The following is a 13,563-nucleotide window of genomic DNA, read 5'->3' as shown; positions in this document are numbered from 1 at the left end:
GACCAGTTCAACCAATGTGAATTATTGGGGAAATACATAGGCACCTCATTCCCAGTGGTACTCAAAGTCACTGGTTAGGCAATTCTGATGAAGACAAGGAACAAGATGAAAAAGTGAGGAATGGTATCATTTGCAAGAAAAAAGATGGAGAAGGATCCAAGCAAATTTCTTCGTTGGGCTGCCGAAAATACTCAGCTTACTACAGTGTAGACACTACTTTCCAAAAAGACCACTCATGTGAATATTAGGAATGAGGATGAGTATACCCCACTTCATTGGCAAGCCTACAATGGACACTTAGACATTGTCCATGAGTTGGTGGCTCGAGGCAGATATTCATGAAATAATTGTCGATGGCCGGACACCCCTGCACAGTGCTTATACATGGAATAATACCAGAATTGCTTCTTTTTTACTTCATCATGATGCAGATACCAATGTCCAAACTAAATGCCTCTTGACCCCCTTGCATCTTGCTGCTGGGAATAGAGGTAAAAAAAATATGCTGGATTGCCTTCTGTTGAACCATTTTATCAAACCAGGTCTGAAGAACAACTTGGAAGAAACTGCATTTGATATTGCAAAAAGCATAATATGTATCACTACATCTTTGAAGTTGTGGAAGGCTGTTGAAATTGTTCTCATATGTTGTAATGGTTCGGTTAAGTTTCTTAAATTTCAAAAATGATGGTCCATCTTTGTGTCCTTCCAAAATATTCTCACAATACAAAGTAACAGCAATATCTTACTGTAAAAATTCATGGATTCCATGGTATTCTTCCAAGTGAATTGCCTGACTTTGATATCAAAATGTATTCAAGACTTGTTTGTATATATCTATAATGATTTCTGCAGAGTTTGTGATTTTTTAAAATCAGAAATAGGTTTAACTTACCTGTTGAAATGAGTAGTAAAGAAACTAAAAATATTTCTGGTACTTGTCTGAAAAAGTTTATTTTAAAATAGTCTGTATTCTGTTTGTATAATGTCCAAAATCTATTTCATTCTCTCCAAATATAATACTTTGAATTCTACATTGATTTATAATATATAGGTTCAATAATAAATGTGTCCTTTCAGATTGCATTCCATATAGAAACAGTTTAAGATTCCGTTTTTCCTAGGTCCTTATAGTATTTTATTTCTTTGGGATAAAATGACAATGTTATCTAATTTCAAATGTTTTGTAAAGGTTACGCTATGTAAAGGCCTTTCTAAGATGAAGAGTTAATACACTGAAGACAAACTTTTAATTCCATGAACTAAATGTATTCTTTCACTTGTATCTTTGTAATCAACTTTTTAATAACTGTTTTTCATTTCTTGAATCCGAAGAATACTTCACAAATTTCCATATCATCCTTGTGGAAGTGCCATGTAATTCTCTGTATTGTTGCAATTTGGGTAGATGTGCTGCTGAAGCATATAGTATCTTGTAAATTTAAGTAGTTAATGATGCAATCTTAATATAGGCATATATCTTTCGTTGCCTATTTGTAACAAGGAAACCTTATTGTTCCTAGCAATGCTATTGATCTTATTTCCCTAAAATTCTGTGTAGAGTGGGGAAAAATGTATATTGTTTAATCAATTGCTCACATTTCAAACTTTTTTGTCAATGACTATTTTAAGTCTTTTTCATTTTAAACCTGATCATACTTTGAAGCCTTTATAGCTAGGTCCAAAGGTGATGGCTTTTTCAAGTACTTATTTATTTGTCCAACTGAGTTAGATTTGTGGAGCTAAGGGATTCAAAGTAAGCTTTGCTCAAGAGCTACTTCTAAACTTGTGCAGCTTAAAATGTCCCAAATGAGGTCTTACTGGCACAAATGTCTCCCTGACCCTTTCCCATTCTTCCATGTAGGAACAGACACACCAGAGTATCTTACCCTGACAGCAAAGATTGTCTTACTGCAACAAAATTAATCTTAGTTACAAGGGATCATAGAGAGATGAACAGTTCAGACAGCACTGTTCAGACTAGAAGGTATTTTATCAAAATATAATTGTTTATTATACCTATCATTTCAAAAGTAGCTAAAGCCAAGAAGGTGAAAAATCATTCATATGCATGATTACCTAAAGTCCTGGTCTGTCTACCTTCCAACCAGGCAGGAACTTACACTACAGCATTTACATCACCAAATATTTCCATAGCTGCAGGAGAAGTCCATATATTTCTCCTCGATTTTAGGCCTTAAATTGGTAATATTTTTATCACATTGTTTCCTCTTGCCTCCAGTCTGTAAATCTACAAATGGTAAATCTTTAGGCCTAACCCTACCAAACACTGAGGTAGAGATAATGGAATAAAACTTTAAAACAGAGTTGCCGTTGATATCCTAACAACAACAGAACAATGCAAAACATGTGCCTTTTTATTATATTACATATACTTATATAATTTATACTTATATGTGCTGATTTTATATTTTACACAGTGAAACTTACTAGAATCAGTTGATAATTTGAGAAATAAATTTATATTTATTTATTCCAATAAATACAATTGGAATATAAATAATTAGGTTTAGAGTATATATTAGAATATAAAAGTATCAATGCAATGTCTTTTGGGATACCTTCTAAATATTCTTGGTCATCTTAATTCACATGGTAAAAAAACAATGTTGTTTTCCTCTAATCTATAAGGAATTTTACACTGCTGCTCTGTTTATTGTTTAACTCTCTGGTCCCAAACTATTTTTGAATCATATTTTTGAACCCAAATTTTGCTGATGTTATTTCGAAAAAGTATTATTCTTTTGCAGGACCCAGGGTTCCTAGTATCCCAGGTCCCAGTTATCCACATCATCAGATAAGAAGGGCAAGATGTCTCACCTAGGCCCATGCAATATGCCATCAGAAAGTAATTGAAGACCCATTTCAAATTCTCATTTCCTATAATATTTCAGGTCCTCAATTCCTTGAGACATAGGAATTAGCAGTAAGCAATTGTGAAATGCAAGACAACATAAAGATGAGATAAAAAAATTCTGAGAGAAAGTACTGTAATTCAAATTTCCAATTTACAGATGACCAGCCCATATGAGTGAGCAAGATCACAAATTTCACAAGATTACTTTTAATACCTCTCTCCTAACGATTAATGAAATATTTCAGTCCAGCATATGTAGGCCAAAAAAATAGTTCCTGGAATGATAGATCCATAATTGGTCTACCAAGGCCAGAAAAATTTGACTTCGAGGTCAAATATAATTCAGAAAAAACATTAATTGAGAAGATCCTTAGTGCTTCAAAACACTGGTACTTCAGTAAAACTTGGTTCTGTAGTATAAAAATGTTGTCATTCTCAATCCAATTATAACCTACATTTAATCTCCTGAAAGTATACTCCTTTTCAAATAAACTTTTTAAAATCACATTCGCCAAAATAACATTTGACAAGTAGATGATACTTAGTGACATTAAAAGTTTTTCAAGTGGAGGGAGCAATTTACAATAGAGTGGATTTATTTACCCAGCACTAATGTCAAATAGTTTCAACCATTCATTAAAGTGTAGAAATAATACCACCCACCCTTTGTGTTGTTCAGTAGGTGCCTTGCAGAAATGTGTTAAATAGATCAGCCTCCCATGTTTCAAACCCAAACATTAGCTAATAAAGTAAATTTCATCACATAATGAGGTACATTTTAAAAAGTCGCAAATAGTTGCCTTATCATATGTTGTTTTATGTTTTCCCTGTCTGTCTAACATAGTAAAAACTATGACTTGAAGTCTTGAATATGGGTACTCATCAGAGATGTGACAAACATAAAATCTGTCTTCTATATCTATCATATTTCTCTATAGTAGTAATTATTATTTTTCTTTTTTCCAAAACATATAGGTAGCAGAAAATACTATCCCATGTAAAATAAAATAATCACAAACCATTGTACAAAGGCATTTATAAAAATTGGTAGTTAGGAATACATTCTAAGCCATTTTTAAACTTTCTTGTTGACTAAAGATTCACGTCTCCAGACTTGCGAATTTTTATTGCAGATGAATGAATTATGGAAATAGAAGTTGACATAAGTTCAAGTATTTGCAGGATTGAAACTCCATGGAATGTGTATAAACCTTTAAAAATATTAACAGACATTTTAAGAGAATGACTATCTGGAAGATGAAACCAGAGAAGAATATTAGTAAAGACATAGAATGAATGAAAAATGGAACAAGGGACAAGTACAGCTAGAATACTCAATGTACACATGTGATAAAGGAAGTAGTAAATTGGAAATAAATCTTGGAGAAGGGGTTGGTTCAGAATGATAGAAGGAGTAACTCTGATCCAGGAGCATTGGACAATTAGATGGACATATTTAATTGTAACATACTTGCACAAGCTTTTGAAATGCAGCTTAAAAACACAACAAAAAAAATCACACAAAAATTACAACCAAACAGCAATCTCTAGGAGTTTGAATATAACCTCTCAAAATTTTAAGCAGTTAATGAAGGCAGTCTTGGGAAAGCAAAAAAAAAACTGTTCAAAGAGGGCAGTACGGGGTAGGGGAGAATTTTGAACAGATTTAAATAGATTGTCTAAGGTTATAAATCACCTACATTTGCTGCAAATATTTTCTTCTTCGAGTTCTCTTTGTCTGAACTGGATCCTCCAATCCTGAACCGCACTTGATAGCTTGTGAAGATAGAATGATAGAAACAAGATCAAGAACCCATTACTCCACTGGAGAAAAAACAATCCTCTGTTTTCTCGCATATCTCTTCTCTTCATTACTATATTTTCATAATTTTAAGTCAAGTGATTTTGAATTATATCTTTCCTTCTTTTTTCTGGCAAAGTAATTGGTCAAAGTAATTCACTAAATATTATCTGCCATTTTTTTCTATCAATCTGTTTACTTGTCCAAGCGAGTACATTAAACTTCCCCCTTGCATTTGGTTGCCACGAAAACCCAACATCTATGATAATGAGGACAAACTCTAATGTAAAACTTTGTCTCCAAAAAACCAGTCCAAGAAGCTGTGATCACAAATATTTAGGATTCTTTTTTCTTTTACCTTGAAATTCTTCTTGTCTAAAGTGCCCACAAAAATAAATACTCCACCACTTTTTGCTTCAATCACTTCTAACCTCAAAGATGTATTTTGCTAACAATATGCTTAGAGGAAACAAAAAAAAATACTCCACTTTTATCTTCTCTCTTAATATTCTCCTTAGATACCATATCAGAAACAGTGAAGTTATTCTTTGGAAAATTATTTCAATAGATTATTTTTTGTCTTCATTTTGCATTTGCTCAACAAGTTGTATGGAGAAGAATAGAGTTAAATCACCCATTTCTTGGATGACAGTGTCTGTTACAAAGGACAATGCTTCTATGTCCTACTTCTATGTCCTCTTCTTAGCTCTTGCGTGATTTCCAATTAATCACAGATTATTGGCTTCAAGTCTAGTGAAGCTGAAGGACTATAAGGCCTCCCCCACTGCTACATCTTCATGGTTTCTCTTTTAAAACTCTTTTATTTGGATGTGGAATTTATTTCCATGTCTTCGTTCAATCTATTCCACATTGTAGTGAGGCAAATACGCTCTGTAAAATCACTTTAGGTAGCAAAAATATCATGACAATCTATATCAAAAAGTTTTGGCTTCTTTCCACTGCTTAGGCCAATACACTGAGCTACGGCTTCTAAGACCACGTTTTCTTACCTTTTCAATTTGCTCAATTCTTTTCTGATCCCAAAACTTTTTGCCGAATGTAATAAGAGAAGTCCTCACTATCTCATGTTAATAAGGATATTATGTTTTTATGAGATACTTAGAAATATGAAATCATTGGTTTGAAGTATCCAATCAGATTTTTTTCTCTTTTTCAGTATTTCACATGCAAAGGCATTTTGGAAAATATTACAAACAAAAAAATGTATACCCAATACCTTCTTTCATTGTGGAGGGCACTTTCTCCCTAAATATTTGGACCCAAATTATCTTTTTCAGAGAATTACTGTTTGATAATTAACGGTCAATGCACAAATTTTGATATCTTATTTTTTAAAGAAGTTTGAATTTAAATTACACTACAACATTGTTTCACATAGTAAGAGTATATTTCCTGGGTAAGGACAATTCTCAAGGAAACGTACAGGATTGATAGCAAGGTTTCTGAGGTTTGTTTGTTTAATGTAAAAATGAGCCATCTTTACCCACATTGCTCCCTCTCAGTTAAGTCTCCATGGATTTCTTTGCATGAAAGCCTTTTTTCCCAGGCAATTTTAAATTTTCTTCATAGGCTATGTTGTTAAAAACTTTGAACAATTAAAATTTACCTGTCATAATTTTAAAACTTTTTTGAAATTCCTTTATCAGAATCGCGAATTCACCAACGCTAATTCCAACTTTACCATCAATAACAGTTAAAATGTTGTTTTCATGACATAGTGTCCATGAAACTATTATTTTCCAGTGGCTTTGTTATGCATATATATGTCCATGTAAGCTGATGCTGAGCAAAATGAACTCCAAGATATGGAAACAGAGATTTTTATTTACAATTGTTGTTTTTAATGTACTATGTAACTTCTATTTTCTTTGACCAAGGACAAACCAATTTAATAGCAATACTCACAAAATAATATGTTGGAAATGTACATTACAACTTGTGAGGAGTATTGGGGTGAAAGAAATTTATGAGAAAAATGAGAGAGGGGGTAACAAGTTTGAAAAGACATGTATTCAGTACCTTACAATTACTGTAACCACACTGTACATCACTTTGCTAATAAAAAATTTAAAAAATAAGCTGCATGAAATAAATATCATGGATTAGTATAATAAATATTATTCTTTATGTAATAACTTTTTAAAAATCAATACTAGCTCGCATCTAATTTGAATTAATTATCCCTTTTTAATCAGAGGATCATCAACTTGAATGTTATCCAACTTGACAATATTTTCAAAATATACTTGCCTATATTTTCAAAAAAGAATAAATATAGTACTTTCTCATGCTAAAACTGAAAACAGATTAATTCTGGTGAAACCCATAACTTTTAAAAGTAAATAAGTTGTTAAGAAGACAGGATATATGTGTTCTTCAAATTCCTATGACTAATAACTACTCATTTTCAAATTCTGAACATTCCATATCTGAGAGATTGAAAACAGTACGTGTTTGCATGTTATATAATTCTGCAATAGATGCAGTTTCCAATGGGGTGATACAGATTGAGAAGTCAACAGAAAAATAGCCACATTCTGGTAGAGGATAAAACTATGAAACATCTGTAATAATTAATTCTTTAAGAGTAAGCAATTGTTTATCAAAGTAAGCTATTATTTCTATGACCATCAATCCCAAGATTTATCTCATAAAGTCATCCTAGCCCAACAGTTTCCAACTTGTATGGTGCACCTCAAAATTCCCTTAATTCACATCACAAATAGCTTATCTCTATTGTGAAATAATACTACACCTCTGTGTGATGCCCTCCTTGTTCTGGAAAGAACACCTCAATAAAGTGGGTTCCATAAATTTTACTCCCAGTGGTATTCTTGACATCAGAACACTTGTAAATATTATTTATATTTTATAATTTTTTAACTATCATAGATATTCAGGATGCTAAGATGGGAAGATTACAGTTGAAAGTCAACCCAGGCAGGAAGGTTCCTTAGATTCTTATCTCCTATAAACTTCTCAGAAAACGCCAGACACAGGTGGCACTGAGGTTGAAGTGGTAGGGCACAAGCCTTGAGCAAAAACAGGCTCAGAGACAGTGTCCAGGCCCAGAGTTCAAGCCCTAGGACAAACCAATAAAACAAAACAAAAATAAAAACAAACCTCAAAGCTAGCATTTTTCGCATTGTATAAAGGGGCACGTAATTAAGGAAATTGCTTCCTGTGTTACATATATGTAGAAGAAAGAATATGTCACACAATTATTCTCTTCATACCATGTTATACCAAAGATTCAAAAAATGCTATTTTTCTTAATTTATAAATTAATTTCATCCATTTGTTGGCAACTCTGTCTATATTATTCACATTATCATTTTATATATGAACTGATGGAATTATCTCTTAAATAACTTTTAATTATAACTCTTTTGAAAGAATCTTCTAGGCAAATAGAATGTTAGAATCATTTGTGAGTTTTTCAATTAAACACTCTACTTAAAAATAATTTTGTAGTATCATATAGAATATGAAACTACAAACAAAACCAAAATATTTATTTTAAATCTACGTTCTAATTTAGCAAAATCTACATAGTCTTACATTAGATGAACTTTGCTTTTTCTCCAGGGATACCCTTTTGTAATCCTTCATCATTTCTTTGGAATCCAAAAGAATGATGATTATTTACTTTTTCAAATTTTGGATGGGAATCATGAGCCATTTTGCATCTAGGAATGTTCTGTAAAGAAGAGAGCATTTAAAACACAACTGAATATTATATATGTGTTGCATTTCAATAGGAAACTTGACTTCTCAAACCATAATGACAAAATTAGCCCAAACTTCCAACTGTGTATTCCTTTCTTGACTGGTTTGCTTTATTAAGACAAAATTATACTACCTGGTCCAGAGAAGGTATCACTACATAATTCCAATCTCTAATCTGCTAGAATTCTAGGCTTGTATCACATTGCCCTGCCTAGTTGGTTGATTTATTTAATCTAGGTAGAGACTAGCAATTCTAAACTTCTCCAGTGATGTTATCCACCAAAGTGACTGCTCAGACTGTTTATCTACTATTTTCAAAGATTTTCTAACATTTCACACAGGATATGAACATTTTCAGATGCACCTGAACGGGTCTCTGATTCATTCCTCCATGGATCTGATCCCTTGAATTATGATTACTTGACTCTCTTACTATATCTCGTCCCTACCTATGTAATATTCTCAAACTTTTTGAAGAATTTCACTTAAGACTTTCTAAATAAAAAATTATCATTGATTCTATTCTTACTCAGGACATATTTTCTATTGTTTTCTAACTTTTCTACATATTCTGAGAGTTGTTTCATTTGTGTGTGCACATATAAGTGCCTCTGTGTGTATGTGTATATTTGTATACATGTATGCAAAAGTGTCAAGCTCTTATTCATCAATCTTGCTCATCAATCTTGTTCATGACTGGTATTCCATCACCTGAGCCATTCTTCCAATTCAGCTTTTGGCTGCTTAATTATAGGTAGTGTCACAAAGATTGTTCTGCCCAGGCTGTATGCAAACTGAAATTCCCAGACTCCTTTACATTCTTAGGTTTTATTTTTCTAGGAGTATCAACTTTTAAACTAAAAACATTTTTGTGAATGTAAAGTCTAAGCTGTAGCCCAGATTTTTAACTCAAGAATTGATATAAAGATAGATGAACATACACATTACATATGCTGAGTGTACATTGTTAGAAATGTGATCTTAAGCTGGGTGGCAGTGAGATCTAAGGATTGAGGTTCAAAGCCAGACTGGGTAGGAATGTCCTGGAGACTACTTTCTCGAATTAACTGCCAGAAAACTGGAAGTGACACTATGGCTCACGTGGTAGAATATTAGCCTTGAGCCAAATAGCAGAGGGACAGTGCCCAGGCCGAGTTCAAATGTCAAAACCACCACCAACAAAAAATATAAGTAAAGAAAAATAAATGTCAGCCACCGGTTCATTGCTAATATAATCCTTGCTCTCTCAAGATGGACATTTTTTTTCCTAGTTAAATTCATGCTCTTATATCTGACCTTTATTGGGGAAGAATTATTCTTCCATTCTACTTTTAACAAATTTGCATGATTAGCAAGCATTATTTAGAAAGGGAGTGGCCTCATACTTCATGGTCCACGTAGGAGTAATACTTTCTCTATATCACTCCCGTAAATCTACATACTGGACTTGGAATTATTGTTTCAATGTTGTCTTATTTGTAGAGTCTTCTATAGTGTATTGAACCCTTATACTTAAACACAAAACTTCTCTTTCTCCTATTATTGCTATTGTTTCTCTTACTGTTAACTCATGTGCACTTGGGAAATAATGCATAGCACCTACACTCACAAAAGAATGATTTGAGAACCTTCTTCCTATTTCAAATTTGCCTTAATTTACTGAGAACTTTAAAGTTTGAACTCAATGTACTCATGGATAATATATTTATAAGCAATATGAATTTCATATTTTCTCTTTAGTAACTTGTCTCTGAAACATGTGTTACCTCAGGTCCAAAGATATCCTTGTGTTATTTCAGTGAAGAAAGAAAACATTCATTATACCTCAAGCAGCACAATTGATTGTTACTGGAAGTAACTGTTACTGGATGTGGACACTGATCCCAGGAGAGGAATTGAAAATAGAGGAATGACAAAATTCAAGTTAACTTGTGCTTTCCTTTTTATTGTACAAGAAAAATATCCCAAGGCTTGAAGGAATCTCTGTCCCTGACTTGTTCGAGTGTGTTCTTTACTTATATGAAACTTTTCTGTAAACTTCTAGTTTAGAATATTACCAAAAGAAATAATATGCCATTTGAAGGCCAACATAGAACAAAAGGAAATAACGTTGTTTTAAAAGTGTTCTACTGCAAAGAAACAAAGTCATGGAGGTTTTAAAGTGTATTATGGATGGATATTTGAACCCTGAGATGATTCGCTTGTTGCAGGAGTCAGTTATCAATTCCTTTAGTCTGGTCCTGATTTCTCCATAGCAATAAGGATTCCAAAAAAGCAGGATCCAGTGAGCATGATCAGCAAAAGGAACCTCTTCTCAGACTAGTACTCCTTTAAGGAGGGTCTCAAAGAAATATGTGGAGTTTTTTGCTTGTTTGTTTACTTTGTGTTGGTTCTGGGGCTTGAAGCCAGAGGCTGAACCCTGTCCCTTAAAAATTGTCTTTCCTGTCCACCTGCCCTCAAAGCTAGTACTCTACTGCTCGAACCAAAACTTTTTGGTGCTAATTAGCGATAGAGTTTGGCAGAGTCTTCTGCCTGGGTTGGCTTTGAACTAAAATATTAAGAAAGCTAAGTGACATCAACTGCATCGACTTCTCTTTTGAAACAAGAAATATTAAATGAAGTTTATTATAAAGCTAATATTTGACAGTTTTTAAAAGAAGAAAATGTCCAGCAAAGAAGCCATAACCTCAATAACTCAGCAAAAGTAGGTTCACTGAATAATTTTGGAATTATTTTTTCTGCTTGGGAAGATTATTGACATTTTCGTTCCTTTTGGGAAAACTTAAAGTCATATTTTCACTTATTTTATTGGTCGTGGGGCTTGATCTCTGATCCTGGGCATTGTCCCTCAGCTCTTCAGGTCAAGTTGAGTACTTTGCTACTTTAGCTACAACACCGCTTCTGGGTTTCTGGTGGTTAAATGAAGATAATGATCTCTTGGTCTTCCCTAACCAGGCTTGCTTTTTTGAACCACAATACTCTGGTCTCAATTTACTGAGTAGATAGCATTACAGGTGTGAACAACCAGGAGCCAGCTCATATTTGCATTTATGTGCACTGAATGACACTAGCCAAAGAATGGAAATTTGAATCAAATGATGACATTGAAGCTTTTCAGAAACATTGAGGTTGCAATAAATATGTCCTCCTTTTCCACGTTGTTACATTAATGACTCATGAGCCATCTGTATAGATGCATTTAGTATCAGGAAATGTTCATAGAGAAATATAGAAAGAGAGATTTTTAGAAAGCAAATGAGATCAGATATGAAAGAACAGCACAGAAGCAGATACATTTATCTCACAGAGATTAAGAACTAGCCTAAGAGACTTAGAATGCTAAAGGCAATGAGGAGTAAGCCTAGTTGATAACTAGGACTTCAATAACCAAAAATGGTTCTCTAGAAGAGTTTCTGGTATACCTTAGTTACTATCATTTATTCCTTGCATCTGAAGTTATTCCTCCTCTTCTGTTACAACTGTTACTTAGCCTCTACCTTTTTGGTGTCATGACTGACCAAAAAGTTTTCAAATCTCACTTAGACTACTCTTCTCTTTGTGATTAGCAGTGACCACACAAAATCTTAGAGTCTTTGAATTTCCAGAGTTAATCTTCACCTGACATCTAAGCACATTCCTGGCATTAATTGCTGTGACCTAATGAACAAAACATTTTTTTTTCAACACAGTATCCTAATATAAGTAAAGTACATGACTTAGGGACTATTGTCAGGTGTCAGTATGGAAGGAGCAATTTTATATTCCAAGTATGGGTTCTAACCAAATGTATTTTGTTGTGTTTTGTTTTCTTTTTGCCAGCCCAGGGGCTTAAACTCAGGGCTAGGGAATTATTCCTGAGCTTTTTTTCTCTCTGAAGGCTAGCACTCTACCACTTGAGTCATAGCACCACTTTCAGTTTTTTTCTGTTTATGTGATATGAGGAACTGAACCCAGGGTTTTATGCATTCTAGGCAATCACTGTAACATGAAGCCACATTCCCAGAGCCCTAAATGACTTTCTTAAGTTGACATTATATTTTCATTCTGTAACTATGTATCATAATTTTGGCCAGGTGCTATAAAATGATGTAGAAACAATACAATACAATAAGTCCAGTAAGGATGGATGGACAATGAATAACCCTTAAATTCTAGCCAGGGCACAGAGGGGCTTACCTCATGGAGCTGTTTCAACAGGCTGAATGAGACAGCTCCTGACCCACAGCCAACCTCCAGAAAGAGAGGGCCACTTTGAGTTCCAGCATTATGGGGACTCTGGGTCACTTCCTCCAGCACCCATTCAACCAGTTCCTGTGAGAAAGAGAGAGAAAGAAAGTCAGAATTACACAAGTCGGGTGCTGGTGGCTCAGAACTCTAATCCTAACTACACAGGAGGCTGAGATATGAGAATCATGGTTCATAGACAGCCCAGGCAGGAACGATTGTGAGACTCTTATCTCCAAAGATCTACCAGAAATCTGGAAGTGGCACTATGGGCTCAAGTGGTAGAGTGCTAGCCTTGAGCTGAGGAGCTTGGGAACAACAACCAGGCCTAGAGTTCAAGCACCACGACTGACAAGAAGTGGACTTCCCACCACAAGAATTGGACTGAATGGAACCCATTGTCCTAGGGAACATGGTAGAGAAGTCAGGCCGAGGTCCTGTGAAGTTGAGGTCACAAGAAGGTCACCTGGCTTTTCTGTGCCTTGGTTTCCCCAGCTGAAAAACTCAAGAGAGTGAAGGCTCCCCTCCTTTATGGGGATAGGGGAATGATGAAAGAGAGCCATTCTTTGTTTCATAATCCCACACTTGTTGTACGATTAGTAACAGGCCCCACCTGAGCCCTTTCCAGGTATCTTCCTGTCATATGCTCACAGAATTGCCAGCAGCCAAGAACTTTATCTGTATGCTGCTCCCTCTGTTCCTAGCCATGCTCCAGAGATCCCTCTGTATAAATGTTTCCTCACAACTCACCTGAGGAGACTGAGTTCCCATGGTTGAGGCCCTACACAGAGCTTCACCTGTGGTCAAGAATCGGCTGCTGTGGACTAAGAGTTTGGGTTAATAGATCTAAACTGATGACTGAGCATGGAGTTACATGTCTACCATCCCAACTACAGAGGACCAGGCCTGG

The 13,563-nt window shown here is 34.6% G+C and overlaps 1 pseudogene; it reads right to left on the bottom strand.

Moving 5' to 3' along the window:
* Positions 1-1,325: 1,325 nt before the first annotated feature.
* On the bottom strand, positions 1,326-1,425 carry LOC122096711 (annotated as a pseudogene).
* Between the last annotated feature and the right edge of the window lie 12,138 nt (positions 1,426-13,563).

The sequence above is a fragment of the Dipodomys spectabilis genome, unplaced genomic scaffold, assembly GCF_019054845.1.
Source record: "Dipodomys spectabilis isolate Male_0828 unplaced genomic scaffold, ASM1905484v1 ptg000386l, whole genome shotgun sequence".
Classification (NCBI taxonomy): Eukaryota; Metazoa; Chordata; class Mammalia; order Rodentia; family Heteromyidae; genus Dipodomys; species Dipodomys spectabilis.
Note: the sequence above shows the minus strand (reverse complement) of the source record. Positions and strands in the feature narration are given on the sequence as shown.